This window comes from Solanum dulcamara, chromosome 2, assembly GCF_947179165.1.
Source record: "Solanum dulcamara chromosome 2, daSolDulc1.2, whole genome shotgun sequence".
NCBI lineage: Eukaryota > Viridiplantae > Streptophyta > Magnoliopsida > Solanales > Solanaceae > Solanum > Solanum dulcamara.
The window spans coordinates 23,498,543-23,505,695 of NC_077238.1; the positions used below are offsets into that span (position 1 = coordinate 23,498,543).

The 7,153-nt window shown below is 36.4% G+C and overlaps 1 long non-coding RNA gene across 1 annotated transcript; it reads left to right on the top strand.

Moving 5' to 3' along the window:
* The first annotated feature begins 3,190 nt into the window (after positions 1 to 3,190).
* LOC129875919 (uncharacterized) lies at positions 3,191 to 5,089 on the top strand. Its single transcript, XR_008763247.1, has 3 exons — positions 3,191 to 3,458; positions 3,989 to 4,034; positions 5,037 to 5,089. It is a non-coding gene; the product is annotated as an uncharacterized LOC129875919 (long non-coding RNA).
* Positions 5,090 to 7,153: the final 2,064 nt, after the last annotated feature.

Sequence of the window (7,153 nt, forward strand, 5' to 3'; positions counted from 1 at the left end):
TTTATCCACCAGTGACACTCCCATGATATCAACAATCCTTTGGATGCCTTCAATAAACTATTGGGGATCATCATCCAACTTAGACCCATGAAACTCTGGGGGATTCATTTTTATGATATGTCACGACCCGATTTCTCAAGTTATATTGACACCTATTATCAACCCACCAGTAGGTAAGCCTAACCCCACAGTCTGGAACCATAGGCAATGGACCATCATAAGCAAAAGAAGAGAAGCAAATAATAATAATAATAAGAAGAAAAAAAGTATAATAATAATACAACAAGATAACCTCCAAGACCTGGTATGAGTCAGTAGTTGACTTACTAAACTAAATAAGGAAGTAAAAGTTTTATAGAAATATCACAATAGTAATAGTAATATAGAATATCTCCGAATATAAAATAAAAACTAGTCCAAGTTAAAAATAGAAGGAGATAGGCAAATCTGAATGCCAAGAGCTCACCCAAGTCTCTAAAATCCAAGTGCTACTTCGTATGATATCCAAATCAGTAGTAAAAACCCATACTATGATATGCAGGGTGCAAAAGTATAGTAAGAGTACCAATAAGTGGCATTCAGTAGGCATCAGCCAACTAAGCTCCAAATATAAAGCAAGTATAAAGAACATGTAAGCAAGGAGTATATATCACAAGTAACTAACAAGAATAATTTGGAAGTGTACAAGAAGAAGCATCAGATATAAGAGAGAGAGAGAGATAGGAAACAAGTAAGGAAACCTAGGATGTACCTGGTGGCGCCACCCCAAGACCTAAAAACGACGACACACTACAAAGGGGAACAACTAAGTGACAACCTACTAACAGAAGTAAACACAGATATCACATAAAGGCCCAAAGGACCGTATAAACTAAATCCCTGCACAAAAGTTAGATAAATAAGAATAAGGGAACTAACTACATTCAAACAAGATACCACCCTTTATACCATCACAAGTTCAAAAATTCTTAGTAAGACAATACTTCCCAAGCCCCTGTGTGCGTAGGAAGTTCACTCATAAACAGGTAAACCCACTCGACATCCCATACTACCTACAGGTACAACCAACTATCCTGGTGATAGGCAATGCATATATGAATGAATGTCATGAAATAAAACCAGTATGATGATAATGCCTCATACCAAGATATATACACCTACTTCCATTCCTGGCCAGGAAGTAGGACCCATGTACCTCTCTGGAATTACTATGGAAGGCTCGGGAATGCCCATATATACCTACTTAGTCCCAATCTAGGTCTTATATCAATATGGATATCAATTTACATATCCGATCATCAAAGTTTGCTCTGTCGTGGAGATCGGAGATAAAAAGTCAAATTAGTATATAAAGGGTCAAGAATATCTACGACCGGGCCAGTATCATAAAATGAGCGTATCCTTAATTCCTTGAATCAATATAATAAAATGAGCATATCCTCGATGCCGCGTATCAATATCATAAAACAAGTGCATCCTTGATGCCTCCAGTCCACTAAAATTAGTAGTAATAAAGGTTGTACGACCCCATTCGAAAATCATTATAAAATAGTTTGGGTTACAACCCAACTTTCTCAAATCAATGCCAAGAACCAATACATGCACCAGGGTAGACTACATTCGTGCGAAAATGGTGATCCAATGCGATGCATGCCATCACCAACACCTAAACTGTTACACCCCGAAAACAAAATATTGTTTTACTATGGCTATAGATGGCTTAACCGTGAGCTGAGGTGGAGCCCACATAATAGAATGTTTATAAAAATAGCATATGATAAGTTATATGGATAAAATATATGAAGTTAAACACAACTCAAGGAGGACCCTTAAGCCATATCTAAGTATAAGCCCTCCAAAAAGAAGTTTTTAAATTACGTTTTCGAGCGATCTAACTTGGGGAGACCATAACGCCCTCATGGTTTGGTTATTTGGGAAAACTTATAAAATGAAAGTTATAGATAAGTGGATTATCTTTCCAAACATATGTCGTGGGAATTTTTTTAATATTGGGATCAACAGATATGGCCGTTTTACTTAACAAAGACGTTGGCCGCAAATAGAGAACCTGACACGCGGTGGAAACGTGGTGAGACCACTCCACCACACTTTAGCATTATAAGTAAGCTTAAAACAGGTCATAAATAGTATGATAATTTTTATAATTCGTATTTTTCACATTGAACTATTCGTAAGTCAATCGACATAAATTCAAGAACTTTTAATTCCGAATTTTAAAATGGCTCGACTTGTTTGTAAATTTCTATCAGTATAGAAATATTAGTAGAGATTAAGAAGTAATTAACCATGATTAGATTATTAAATAAGGATTTAATTAACGTTTAAGACAAATTAGTTTAGTGGCGGTATAATTATAATGAGAAACAAGATTCTAATATTTGTATAAGTGGATAAGTGACTTTCTGCGTGGGGCCTTTATAAATAAGCAATATATGACTCATATTTGTCTACTTAATTGTGGCCTCTTTATATTCAAGACTTTATCATGTAAATAATGGTTGATCTAGGGGGGACCCATGGTCTTATAAATAATTACAATTTTGGAGAATTCATTTTTCATAGTGATTCATCTTTCCAGGAACGTACCAACAACCTTGAAATTTATTTTAGTGGGACACGGTCCAAGCTATAATATCCCATATTTTTGGATTGGAAAATTTAAATGTCCAACATGATCACCTTTACTCGAGTCCGAAAAAATTTGGTTATATTCAAGCATGAAAATCAAGAATTCGGTGTATAAGAGGAATAAAGTCCCGAAGTGATTTGGAAAAATGTGACGACGATGATTGCAAATAATATTTTTTGTATGGCAAACGAGGCTGTGGACTATGTTATATGACATGATTATGATAATAGGTATATGAGGTGAGTTGAAAATAATTATTATTTAAGTGAATTAAGATCAAGAAATTAATTATGTAGGTATTTGACTAAATATTCGGATAAAGTGGAATTTCATCAAGAAGGAAGAACTAATATGATAGATACATTATTTTGTGGTATTTGGTGAATAATATAAAGGGGTGGTCCCCATGGTCACTAAGAGGCAATAAAGTGAAGAAATATTCTGTTGGCATGTTATTTTGATATAGCATAAGTGCAGAAATATTATTCTATATATGAAGTGCTCTATTTTTTTCCAATATTTGGGAGCATATTTCAAGGAAGTAGATCATTTTTTTCCAAGCTTAATCAAGAATGTGTATGAAAACAAATATGGTTATTATACTGGTATAGCTGCTAAGGTGAATTTAAATATTTATAGGCAGCAACGTGATCATGAAATTTAGGAGATCAAAGTGTAATTTTCGTCAGGAACAACATACGGTTTGGCGCCCCGCTTCAATCTTGTTATTCCATTCCATTGTGTTGTTGATTCTGGGCTTTCTGCGAAGGGGAGTAAGGTGGAAGAAGATTAAATCTTGGCATATAAGGTAAGAAATTCTCTCTCCTAGATGTATTTGAGTTACCCTAGTCGTATCTACGTTGCTAGATGAAAGAAATACAAAAACATTATATCAGAGATTGGATAAATTGGTGTTGTAATTCGGTGGGCTGTTTTTGGATTAGGTATATGTAATTATGGATGGAAATTATGGTAAATAGCATGAATAGTATGCTCTTGATGTTGCTATATAGGTCTATGTGTTTATAAAGAGAAGTGATGAAAAATGTAGCGATATGAGATATGGACTAAAACTCGAGGAAAGAGATTTTGTATTCTTGAATTAGTTGAAAAGGAATTAAGAGAGATTATTGGGTTGCTGATTGTATTTCTATGATAAAAAGGGAATAATCGAAATTTTGGATTAGGCGAATATATAGGGTTCGTTAAGCCTTAACTAATGGAAAATCCTAAACGAGAAAGTATTAGTTAAGGGATAAGTTTTATAAGCGATGGATTACAGATTTACAAATTAGATAGTATAGTTACTAATGATAGCGTTACTTTCATATTAAATAGGCTAAAAGGGTGACAAAGCGAATGGGTTGCAATTGATCATTGACAGGTATGTAAAGCTAACCTTCTTTCTTTTGGCATGATTTATATGAAACAAACGGACGAAGGTATAAATTCCAAAGAAGCTCCTATTCTTAGAGACACTAGGATGGCTAATGTTTGTAAATTCCTAGAAATTATATCATTATATTTTGATACATGAGTTTGATTCCAGCCATCCTATTTTGGTATAATTCATCTTTTGATATAATTCATGGTTTGGTATAATTCATAATGGCAACCTAAGGTTACTTGAAATAACTATTGTCTTGATTTTTAAATGATAGTTATTTCAATTATTCAATTGATCCTCATATTATGTTTCGGAATATGGAAAATGATTTCTGAAAGACTGTTTTGACATAGACCATCGTGACATCTGAAAGAAGTGTACTATGAATATAGGTCAGTTTCTTTTATATGACTTGTCATCAGGATTAAGCTATTGAGTCTCTATAAATGCTTTATATTTTAAATTGCATTTAGTTTCTCACTACTCTACTCGTGCATACTGTAACCATTCTTTCACTGAGCCTGGGCCAGGATATGTTATCAAGCGTACTTCTCTGCATTTTTCGCCGTGCCCCAACGTGAGGGGGCAGGTATGACATGTACATGGGTTGTGGTGTATGTTATGCCACGGAGTTATGCTGTGCCATGTACACATATGCTTATGATATGGTATGATATGATTTGATATGTCCATCTGATATGATATGATCTGTTACGGAGATATTCCCTACTCTGGTGTTATGATGTGCTGTGGCGCCAATGACGGGAGGGAGACCACGTTTTGTTCACCGAGTCCCATGACATGGGGCCGGATATGGCATATGTCTTTGCATATATGATTTGTGATTATGATATGCATTTTGAAATTTTGAACATTTATTTCATTTTCTGCACCTACTATTCAGATTATGGTTTTACTTATTACAGTTCATGCTTTACATATTCAGTATATTTTTCGTACTGACCCCCTTTCTTCGGGGGCTGCGTTACATGCCCGCAGGTGCCGAAGTTTGATTTGCTGATCCACCTGTTTAGGATATTTGCTGCGTCGTTTGAATTGCTCCCTTGTTCAGAGCTTGTATTTTGGTACTGACGTTATCTCTGTATATTTGGATATTTTTGGTCAGGGGTACGACGGGGTCTTTTCCTATCATATGACTATGCTATCATCTGTAGAGGTCTGTAGACAGAGTTATGTTGTGGGTTTTGTATATATGGTTTGGGGTTTTGTGTGTTTTGTGACGGCCTGTCAGCCCTCGTGCCTATATCTACTTTTGTGATTTGTTTAGCAATTTCTTCTAATCACTACATATGTTTATTCGGTTAAAAAGGCTAATTTGGGATAAGGGCACGTTTGGGTGCCCAACTTGGGCACCAGTCACGGCCTACGGGGTTGGGTCGTGACATAAACAACACGCACAATCACATACAATAATGACGCCACAAGCTCCTTACCCTCTAGAGTATGAAAACTAGGCTAAAAAATGCAATCGACCTCCAATCAAGGCCTAAAGCTCAGCTCTAGTCCTCTAACTCAAATATAAGGCCCCAAAAGGAACTCAACCCGAACTAGGTAACAAGGAGGAGGGAGTGAGGAAATAGGTGCTCAACTAGTCAATCAATACTTCCAGATCCAACTGAGTATTCAACCTAGAGATTTCAAACACATCTAGCCCTGCCAAACAGCAAAAAGAAAGCATAGAAGGATTCTAGCTCTAAATCCGGAAATGGGATCCAATAGTAGATCATAAGCCTAATCGGGTGGAAATCACTATACCAAGGCTTCAAAATAGATGTTACAACAGGGAAGGATACTAATTCTATGAAATTCCTGCAAAACACGGCTAACTCAACTAAGGATCAAATCAAACCCAATTCTAAGGCATAAATCCGCCAACCACCATAAACAATAATCAAGTCACCTAAAATGGGTTAATCAAAGAAAAACTAAGGCATAATCAATAATCTTACTCACTAGATTGGAAGTCTCATAAAGGCAACCTAGCATGAGGCTCACACCGGGAAAAAAAACCAAGAATTTAGGAATCAAACCTAACCCGCCACATATAATCCAAACCAAAAGTAATTTATACTAAACAATACCTCATGAAGATCAATCAAAAGAAAAAGAGATTGTATCCTACCTCGAAGCCGAACACACATGCTCCATGTCTACTTCCTGGTAGCTTTACGCTCCATAAATGACTCCAACTGCCTCCACGCTATCAAAATATTGATCACCTCGTCAATAGGAAGCGTTAACACTAAAATCACATTTTTTAGAGACGGACCCAAAATTGAGTTAAAAAGGGGATTATGGGACCCGCATTAGGAATCCCAAAAATGACTCTGTGAAAAGGTTCTAAATGGATTATTGAGCTTGTACCGCAAAATGGGGCACAACTTGATGCTCAAAATAACCTAAATAAGCCCAATAATTAAAAACACCATTAAAGCTTAAACTAAGCTAGGGAAGCCCCTTTTGGGAGGAATATATCTCAGAACATCGCCTTGCATGCTTTCTCAAACCCACCAAAACATATCCACAATCAATACAAACACGTAGCTCTTGGAATCGCTCAATTTTGAGCTCTCTAGCTCCTAAAATTGAAGAAATAGAAATGGGGGTCGGGGTTGTTTGCGTCTGATCTTTAATTAAAAGACAAGACAACAATGCATCGCGATCGCGACCACAAGCCTCGTGAATGTGAAGGTCTAGGTGATAGCTCTTCGCGATCGCGACTCCTACAATCGTGAATTAGATAGGCAATGGTGTTGGCACTCATGCGCGTACATGGTTTATGCTACCCTATCAAATTCGATGTTCCAAACTTAATAGCACAGTCAAAATTTCCATCTGAGGTCATCTCTAAAAAAAGTGGGGCCCACACCCAAGGGTCATATTTAACTAAAATCCACAAAAGGGATCAGAATAAGATCGGAAGCCTTGGAAGATGAACAAAAGATTATTCTAGACCAAACTCGACATTTTAGAGCTAGCCGCACTAATGGAATTTCAATCCAAGCGCATTTACCAAGAATATTGACCAAAGTCAACTATAGGCTAAAGCTTAAAGGCTAAAATGCCTAATGGCTCAAACTCATTCTGAAATGCTT